Source organism: Pseudophryne corroboree, chromosome 5, assembly GCF_028390025.1.
Source record: "Pseudophryne corroboree isolate aPseCor3 chromosome 5, aPseCor3.hap2, whole genome shotgun sequence".
Taxonomy (NCBI): Eukaryota; Metazoa; Chordata; class Amphibia; order Anura; family Myobatrachidae; genus Pseudophryne; species Pseudophryne corroboree.
The window spans coordinates 735,125,314-735,136,286 of record NC_086448.1 but is presented as its reverse complement, the minus strand read 5'-3'; positions in this window follow the sequence as shown (position 1 = coordinate 735,136,286).

Here is a 10,973-nt window from a genome sequence, read left to right as displayed (position 1 = left end):
CAGGCTGGGAGTAGTAGTGGTGGGAAGAAAGGAACAGGCTGGGAGTAGTAGTGGTGAGCAGAGGCAGGCTGGTAGTCATACTGCGGATAAGCGGTAGGATAGGAGTTGTAGTGGTGGTTAGCAGGGGGCAGGCTCGTGGTTGCAGTGTGGATAAGGGGGCAGGCTTGGGAGTAGTAGTGGTAAGCAGGGGGTAGGCTGGTAGTGGTAGTGCAGATAAGGAGGCAGGCTGGGAGTAGTACTGGTGGGAAACGGGGGCAAGCTCGGAGTAGTAGTGGTGGGGAGCAGTGCCAGGCTGGTAGTCATAGTGCGGATAAGCGGTAAGCTGGGAATTGTAGTGGTGGGGAGCAGGGGGTAGGCTGGGAGTAGTAGTAGTAGTGGTGAGCAGGGGGCAGGCTCGTGGTTGCAGTGTGGATAAGGGGGCAGGCTTGGGAGCAGTAGTGGTAAGCAGGGGGTAGGCAGGTAGTGGTAGTACAGATAAGGGGGCAGGCTGGGAGTAGTAGTGGTGGGAAACAGGGGCAAACTCGGAAGTAGTAGTGGAGGGAACAGTGGTTAGACTGGAAGTAGTAATGATGGTGAGCAGGGGCAGGCTGGGATTAGAGGTATTGGGAAGCAGGGGCAGGCTGGGATTAGAAGAATTGGAAAGCAGGGGCAGGCTGGGAGTAGAAGAATTGGGAAGCAGGGGCAGGCTGGGAGTAGAAGAATTGGGAAGCAGGGCCAGGCTGGGAGTAGAAGAATTGGGAATAGGGGCAGGCTGGGAGCAGAAGAATTTAGAAGCAGGGCAGGCTGGGAGTAGAAGTATTGGGAAGCAGGGCAGGCTGGGATTAGAAGTATTGGGAAGCAGGGGCAGGCTGGGATTAGAAGTATTGGGAAGCAGGGGCAGGCTGGGAGTAGTAGTTGTGGGGAGCAAAAGGCAGACTGGGACTAGTAGTGGGGACCAGGGGCTGGCTGGGAGCAGTAGTGGGACACAGGGCAGGATGGGAGTGGAAGAAATCAAGAATCTAATCTCCTCTCTGCAGTTCTCGTGTGCCTGCCACCGCCGCTCTCTCCCACTTTTCACACTGCAGCTGTTGCTACTGTGCGAGACTGCTGCAGTGTGAAAATTTCCCATGTCCCACTTCCTGGATCCTAGACAGCAGCGCCAGCACACCACTCTTTCCGCACTGCGTGGGTCAGCTGAGCTCACCTTCTTAAGCAGGCCCAGGGGATGGCCAGACCCATCCCACAGATACGGGGGGTTGGACAGGAGAGGTGTAACTAGTGTTCATGGCACCCAGGGCAAATAAAAAATGTATGCCCCCTAAAAATGATTATATAAGTGTATATATGGATACCTGGGGGTGAGGTGGGAGGCACACATCGGGATGAGGAGGCAGGCACACACAGGGGGTGAGGTGGCAGGCACACTTGGGGGTGAGATGGCAGGCAGACACAGGTGGTGAGGTGGCAGGCACACACAGAGGATCAGGTGGCAGAAACACTTAGGGGGGTGAGGTGGCAGGTACACAGAGGGGGTGAGGTGGCAGACGCACAGGGGATGAGGTGGCAGACACACACAGGGAGTGAGGTGGAAGACACACACACATGGGGTGAGGTGACAGGCACACACATGTGGTGAGGTGTCAGGCACACACAGGCGGTGAGGTGGTAGGTCCACACATACACAGGCGGTGAGGTGGTAGGCCCACACATAAACAGGGGGTGAGGTGGTAGGTACACACAGGGGGAGAGGTGGCAGGTAGACACGGGGTCAGGTGGCAGGCATACACAGGGGATGAGGTGGCATGCACACACACACAGGGGATGTGGTGGCATGTGCACACACACACACACACACACACACACACTCACACACGGGATGAGGTGGCATGCACACAGGGGATGAGGTGGCATGCACATACAGGGGGTGAGGTGGCATGCACACACACAGGGGATGAGGTGGCATGCACACACACAGGGGATGAGGTGGCAGACACACACAGGGGATGAGGTGGCATGCACACACACAGGGGATGAGGTGGCATGCACACACACAGGGGATGAGGTGGCAGACACACACACAGGGGATGAGGTGGCATGCACACACACACAGGGGATGAGGTGGCATGCACACACAGGGGATGAGGTGGCATGCACACACACAGGGGATGAGGTGGCATGCACACACACAGGGGATGAGGTGGCAGACACACACAGGGGATGAGGTGGCATGCACACACACAGGGGATGAGGTGGCATGCACACACACAGGGGATGAGGTGGCAGACACACACAGGGGATGAGGTGGCATGCACACACACAGGGGATGAGGTGGCATGCACACACACAGGGGATGAGGTGGCAGACACACACACAGGGGATGAGGTGGCATGCACACACACACACAGGGGATGAGGTGGCATGCACACACACAGGGGATGAGGTGGCATGCACACACAGGGGATGAGGTGGCATGCACACACACAGGGGATGAGGTGGCATGCACACACACAGGGGATGAGGTGGCAGACACACACAGGGGATGAGGTGGCATGCACACATACAGGGGATGAGGTGGCAGGCACACACAGGGGATGAGGTGGCATGCACACACACAGGGGATGAGGTGGCAGACACACACAGGGGATGAGGTGGCAGGCACACACAGGGGATGAGGTGGCAGGCACACACAGGGGATGAGGTGGCATGCACACATACAGGGGATGAGGTGGCAGGCACACACAGGGGATGAGGTGGCATGCACACATACAGGGGATGAGGTGGCAGGCACACACAGGGGGTGATGTGGCAGGCACACACACAGGGGGTGAGGTGGCAGGCACACACAGGGGGTGAGGTGGCAGGCACATACACAGGGGGTGAGGTGGCAGGCACACACAGGGGGTGAGGTGGCAGGCACACACACAGGGGGTGAGGTGGCAGACACACACAGGGGATGAGGTGGCATGCACACACACAGGGGGTGAGGTGGCAGGCACACACAGGGGATGAGGTGGCATGCACACACGGGATGAGGTGGCATGCACACACACAGGGGGTGAGGTGGCAGGCACACACAGGGGGTGAGGTGGCATGCACACATAGGGGATGAGGTGGCATGCACACACACAGGGGGTGAGGTGGCAGGCACACACAGGGGATGAGGTGGCATGCACACACACAGGGGGTGAGGTGGCATGCACATACACAGGGTGAGGTGGTAGGCACATACACAGGGTGAGGTGGCAGGCACATACACAGGGTGAGGTGGCAGGCACATAGGGTCAGGAGAATAACTATATCTGTGGGGGCCCCATAACAAAGTTTTGAAATGCTCCTCCCCCCTACCAGCCGCTAGAAAGTCACCTCTCTCTTAAGCATTCCTCCATGAGTGGGCATCCCGCCCAACCCTGCTCACCTCTCACTGCGAACCAGATGTACTTAGCCTTGAAAAGAGATAAATAGCACCGTGATTAAGTACTAACCAACCAGCTCCTGTCATTTTTCAAACCCAGCCTGTAACATGGCAGTTAGGAGCTGATTGGCTGGTACTTTGTTACTGTGAAATGTATCACTTTTGGAGGCTTAGTACATCTCCCCCTGTAAGTGCTTCTGCAGCTTACTGTGGGTGCTAAGCAGTCACCTTTTGGGTGTATTGCTGCTTCTCATAGATTTCAGGCTGTGTGCTCCTCTTATCTAGGGAGACTGGTTGGGCACCATAGCAGTCACGCAGACGCTAATGCCACCTGCAGCTGGCCCCGGGGACGCACAGCCTCTCCCGACTGTGAAGCCACACCCCTCAGATTCTCTCCCCACTGTCTGCTTTGCTTCCAGGGCTCTTGCTGGTGCCGGCTCATCTGCATGAGCTACAGTACAGCCTGATCGGAGCTGTGAGCTCTGATCGCGTTAGGCATCCAGCTCCGCACCTCAAATGCCCGCAACCCGCCACTGCCCACTGCAAGCTGAGCTGGCCCTAGGCTTGGAAGGCATGCCCCTGGTCATTCCAAATGCCCTAGGCATTTACCTAGTTTTCCTATACCTAAGGTCCCCATCCAAACTTCCCCCTTGAGTGTCATATCTATAATGAATGTAGGGTGTATGTTCTACACAGGGCTCTGGGTACAGGTGGGCCCACAACGCACACCCTGCACCTATACAATATACTTTCTTTCAGCGCCATTTACCTGGATATATGCACATGCACAGCAGACTCTGTCATAGCTGAGAGCCTACACTGCGCATGTACCATTGCAATGGGGGGATACTAAGGCACTGTATATGGACTCCCTCTCCTCATAAGGTCCTCCCATGCAGACTGGAGATAGTGAATCATGCTGAGATCAGGCACTGAGGATGCAGCACTTGTCACGCAAAGCCCAATGATGCTCTGCTCTGACCATTCAGATTAAAGTGAGAGATAGGGAGGTTTTCCACTGCGCCTGCCCTGAATATGAACAACATTAATGTCATTTTCCCTATTATCATCCGACTTCTATGTGTATTAGCCCATCGACTCAGATTATCTATTTGGGAGATCCAATCGTCCATCTCTGCACAGAGCTCTGGAGCACCTTGCTTCAAAGTGATTGGATTCATTTCCACTATTGGGGGTCATTCCGAGTTGTTCGCTCGCAAGCGGATTTTAGCAGATTTGCTCATGCTAAGCCGCCGCCTACTGGGAGTGAATCTTAGCATCTTAAAATTGCGAACGAAGTATTCGCAATATTGCGATTACACACCTCGTAGCAGTTTCTGAGTAGCTTCAGACTTACTCGGCATCTGCGATCATTTCACTGCTTGTCGTTCCTGGTTTGACGTCACAAACACACCCAGCGTTCGCCCAGACACTCCTCCGTTTCTCCAGCCACTCCTGCGTTTTTTCCGGAAACGGTAGCATTTTTTCCCACACGCCCATAAAACGGCCTGTTTCCGCCCAGTAACACCCATTTCCTGTCAATCACATTACGATCGCCAGAACGATGAAAAAGCCGTGAGTAAAAATCCTAACTGCATAGCAAATTTACTTGGCGCAGTCGCAGTGCGGACATTGCGCATGCGCATTAAGCGGAAAATCGCTGCGATGCGAAGATTTTTACCGAGCGAACAACTCGGAATGACCCCCATTATCCCACATGGGCTGGATCAGTGGTAATCTCCAGATCACAATGGTTCATTTATATGACAAAACAGACAGGTGTTACAGTCACTGTAATAAATCGAATGAAATGTATTACGATAGCTTAGTTTGAATAAACTTCACAGTTTAAGATCTCAATCTAAGGTCATGACGTTTGGAAGAGTATATAGGGGGTAATTCCAAGTTGATCGCAGCAGGATATTTTTTAGCAGTTGGGCAAAACAATGTGCACTGCAGGGGGGGCAGATATAACATGTGCAGAGAGAGTTAGATTTGGGTGGGTTATTTTGTTTCTGTGCGGGGTAAATACTGGCTGCTTTATTTTTACACTGCAATTTAGATTGCAGATTGAACTCACCCCACCCAAATCTATCTCTCTCTGCACATGATATATATCTGCCCCCCCTGCAGTGCACATGGTTTTGCCCAACTGCTAAAAAATATCCTGCTGCGATCAACTTGGAATTACCCCCCTAGTATAGAGTGTACGTTATCTGACTTTGACTAGTTTTAACCTGCTAATCTTGCAGCATACAGTATACTCAAAGCTTCAGATTCGGAAAAACAAAACCACTGTATTTTTCCATCACCGTTTGCTATTTGTTTCCTTGATGATATTCTACTTATAGCCACTAAATATTTTAGTCACAGGACAAGTGTCTTCCCCATTCATCTGCACTGGGAACACAATTATCCAACTCCTGACAATGACCTGATTCATGGCCTTGCACAGATGTGGGCTTTCTGGCTGGGATCCGGTCTGAAGATCGACAGTGTCTAGGTCGACAATGTTTAGGTCGACCACTATAGGTCGACAGTCACTAGGTCGACATGGATGGAAGGTCGACAGGGTTTCTAGGTCGACATGTGCTAGGTCAACAGGTCTAAAGGTCGACATGAGTTTTCACATTTTTTTTCTTTTTTTGAATTTTTTCATACTTAACGATCCACGTGGACTACGATTGGAACGGTAAAGTGTGCCGAGCGAAGCGGTAGCGGAGCGAAGGCACCATGCCCGAAGCATGGCGAGCGAAGCGAGCCATGCGAGGGGACGCGGTGCACTAATTTGGGATCCCGGTCACTCTACGAAGAAAACGACACCAAAAAAAAAATCCTCATGTCGACCTTTAGACCTGTCGACCTAGCACATGTCGACCTAGAAACCCTGTCGACCTTCCATCCATGTCGACCTAGTGACTGTCGACCTATAGTGGTCGACCTAAACATTGTCGACCTAGACACTGTCGATTTGATGAACCACACCCTTTCTGGCTTTGCTTGCAACCATAGTTGCCTACCTTAAGGGTCTCCCCTCCGGGAGAAGCTGGGAGAGGAATCCCAGCTATAATCTCATCCTGCCTGCTTCACTAAGAAACGGGCTGGATGTGGGAGACCTTGCTACTCTTCCGTGAGTGTGAGGGACTGCCCGAAAAATCATAAGTCTCCCGCAACTTGCGGGAAAGTAGGCAACTCTGCATGAGGCCTAATGTGACAAAGCAGGTAAGAATGGTGAGACGACAAATGTAATGCCCTGCATCCACACCTGTGGCCAGTTTTCTATGTACAGTAGTGCAAACATTTATAATAGGCAGGGAATGATATATAAAATATAAATCATTTTACATAGCATGTCAGACTTATTTGTCACAGTCTAGGGGGTATATTCAATTGGCGTCGGTTCCATTCCGACATGCATTTGTCGGAATGGATCCGACAAACCCCTATTCAAATCTCATCTCAATTTGACTTTTTCAAGTCGAATTGAGATGAGGGACCCAAAGGAGGAGAGAGGGGGGGGGGGGGGGGAGCCGCGGGGAGACCAGCGGGGAGAGCCGCCGGCAGACGGAGCAGATCAGCGTTAGAGTAGCGCTGCAGAAGGATGTCACACAGCCGCCCAAGCTCACGGCAGTGTCCACCCGGCTCCAGCAAGCGTGACCTCACTTGCTGGAGCCGGGTGGAAGCTGCCGTGAGCGGCGCGGCTGTGTGTCATCCTGCTGCAGCACTGTGCTGTAGCGCTGATCTCCCCTGGCTGCCCGTGGCTGTCACCCGTCTCCCTGCGGCTCTCCCCCCTCTCCTCCTCTGGGTCCCACGTCTCAGTCCGACATCTTTTCATCTCAGACTGAGATGGTCGAATAGGGGGCCAAAACCTGTCGGTTTTGGCCCCGTTTTCGACACAAGCACGTGGATCAGCAGCTATTCCGCCGATCCACGTGCTTTTCGACAAGTTGAATTCCTCAACTTGTCGAATATATTGAATAGGTTGGAACCACTTCCGACCTAAAAAAAGTTGAAAACTGCCGTCTTTTCGACAGACGGCAGTTTTCGACGTCAATTGAATATATCCCTATATATGCTAGCTGTCACATTATAAAATTAGGAGATTATTTCATACAGATATGAAAGTATGATCCACTCCAAGACAGAGGAGTCAAGTAAAAACTACAGACAGACAGACACAAGTGTGAGCCAATCACAGATTTTTGCAGCGGGAAGGAGGAAACCCACGAGCCAATCACATAATTACCAGTTAGGTTGCTGATTCATAGGGTAATATCACAGATGCTATGCATGATCTTCTTTAGACTGAGACTGTGTCATATGTTACATGTCATTCAACTGGACAGGCTGAAAAAACTACTTACAATAGGGTACAGTATGCAGTGTATCACTGTTCCATTACTGCATCTGCATCAAAAACTCTATACTAGCATCATCCGTAGGGATCAATATGGCAGGTTGGGCACAGGAGTGATGACATTTGAGTACATTAGATCACACAGAACTGTGTCACACTATCTCATAGTAAACAGCACTGTGGCACAGTAGACATGATCGATAACCACTTTTGTTCTGTTTAAGACACTGTGAGGCCAATTCAAAGATGCACATGTCGGCCACAATTACACACGCTATGTGTGCATGGAATTAAATACAGGTATTCATCTACGTAAATATAAAGTTTGGAGTAACTTGTTGGGTGCTGGAAAGTTTTATGTGCTGCCTTGGACACACCCGAGGGTTTCCCTTTACCCCCAAATGAAACAGATAAAAGCAATATGGGATGGTGTAACGTGGGCGCACACTTTCAGTGGCTAGGTGCAAGTGTAATCGCTGATGGTTCACTTTTTTAAACCAGCAATATACAGAGTAATCTGTTAATATCTCCACTAAATGTCATAAAACTATATAAAAAATGACAATAAGTTTAATAAGACAAATCATGCATAAAACATTCTTAAGGACATGTGTCCCAATTTTAAGATAAAACAAAATGAATCGTACCAAAAGGGTAGCAAAGTAGCCGCAGGTGGTATATATGGCAGGGTGGTCCAGACTTCACCCTGCTCTGGCTCCTGAGCTTACCAATGGAAGTTCATCCGCAAACGTCCTGGTCCCAAAACGTATGGATGTCCAATAGCCAAACGTGTAGATGTCCAATAGCTAACGCGTTTCGAGATGTATAATCTCTTCCTCAAGCCCTGAGTATTAGTATCACACCACAGACTGGGACTAGACGTAACAAATGGAAATGGATATGCAAGTGAGATGTGTGTGACTGAGGCCTGTAAATGAAGATGCACCTCTATGATCATGCACAGTGCTAAAATACACAAGATTTGTCTGCAAAACAGACTAACATAGAACACTGTGTCACTTCCTCCGTGGCCTATTGGCTGCTCCAATCCACCACAACACTCCTTATGTATGCTGCTTTAACATAATTCTGGCCCAGGGAAAGGATTACTTTAGATAGCCATAATCTATTTGTAGAACTTGGGCAGTAACATATAATGATGATATTATGATATAAGGGTTCCTCACAGTTATCAAATGTGGACAAGAAAAATAAGCTATTAGGATTTGGGATATAAGCTATTTATTTTCCATAACTGGGATGTTTAATAGTAGCCCCCTGCTTTGTCCCCACACTCCTGCTTACATAAACACATGGCCTAATTAAGGCCAGTGGGGGCCCCAGGGCAACAAAGGTGTGGGGGTCCCCACCAATAAAATTGACTGCACCTCGCAGAGAGTGAGGGGAGTGAGAGAGAGACAAAGGGGATGTCAGGGAGAGAGAGTGGGAGAGTGAGAGAGAGAGACAATAGAGAGAAAGAGAAGAACGAGATAGAGAAAGAGGGTGTCAGAGAAAGAGTATCAGGGAAAGAAAGAAAGAGAGAGATGAGTGAGAAAGAGAGAGAGAGTGGGTCAGGAAGAGAGGGAGAGAAGTGGTGTTGGAGCCAGAGAGAGATAGAGACGGTATCAGGGAGAAAGAGAGAAGAATGAGATATAGAAATGGGTGTCAGAGAGAGAGAAAGGGTGTCAGGGATAGAGATTGGAGCGAGAAAGAGAGAGAGAGAGGGTGTCAGGGAGCGAGAGAGAGTTGGCCAGGGAGAGAGAGGGAGAGAGATGGTGTTGGAGTAAGAGAGAGAGAGACGACGAGAGAAAGAGAAGAGAGAAGAAGAAAGATAAAAAGATATCAAGAGAGAGGGTGTCAGGGAGAGAGAAAAGGAAAGAGGGCTGAGAGAGAGAGAGGAGCAAGAACGATATAGGAATGAGAGCGGGGAGAGAGAGTGAGGCTGGCAGGGAGAGTAAGAGGGAGGGAGAGAGGAGCAAGAGAGGGAGAGAGCTGGTGTGAGGGAGCGGGAGCGAGTGGGAGAGAGACAGAGGGTGTCAAGGAGAAAGAAAGGGGAACAAGAGAGAACTTGTGTCAGGAAGAGAGAGAGAGTGTGAGAGGACAGACAGTGAGAGGAAGGGGAGTGGGAGATAGAGTCAGGGAGAGAGAGAGAGAGAGAGAGAGAGAGAGAGAGGGAGAGATAAAGAGAGAGATACAGGGGAGCAAGAGAGGGAGGGGGAGTGAGTGAAAGAGAGGGAGGTTGTCAGGGTTGAGAGAGAGAGAGCATCAGGGAGAAAGAGAGAGTGGATGCATTAGGGAGAGAAAGCAGGTGATAATAGAGTGGGAGAGACATAGTGAGAGAGAGGGAGGGAGGAGGAGCGACTGGGAGAGACACTACAGTACCTGTTACAGCCTGGCTAGGCTTCACCTCAAGCACAAGACTATGATGGGGACAGGCACTTCACGATATTAGGTCCCATCCCCTTCCCACCTGAGAATCGCGGCACTGCAGTGCCCTGCAGCGCCCTGCTGCCTAACGCAGGACAGGTAGGGGTAGAGTGGGCCGGGGCAACATTTACTGCAGTGTGGAGGCCCCCAATGTCTGGACATCCACCCCGTCTATAAACAGACTGATGCTGACAAGTGACAGTGTGTCTGTATTGTATAGTATTGACATAATGGGGTCATGTACACTGTTAGTGTAATGTGGTGTACTGCATACTGTGGCATCAATGAGCTATACAGTGTAAATATACCTTAGGGTTCCGCTATTTAAAATAATAATAATAATAATAAGAAGAAGAAGACGAAGCAGACGAAAAATAAATTATTATTATTATTATTATTATTATTATTACAACAATAATAATAATAATAATAATAATCATTATCATAATAATAATAATAATAATAATAATAATCATAATCATAATTGGTCATTGTAATCTTGCAGGCAGGGCCCTCTTACCTCTTTGTCTGTCTGTTATCACCCAGTCCTGATTTACTACTGTTTTGTTCCCAATAGTAAAGCACAACTTACTTATTATACTGTGGGATTATTTATCAATTAATATTTGCTGCATATCCCTGGAAACACAGATTGCCTAATCAAATTGCAAGCAGTGTATATATTGTGTTTTGTATTAAACTCTAAGGAATGTTCTCTGCCAGCAAATCCAAACATTGGCATTTTACCAAATTAGAATATTGCAAATTATGTCTTTATTAATATAACACAGATGCCAA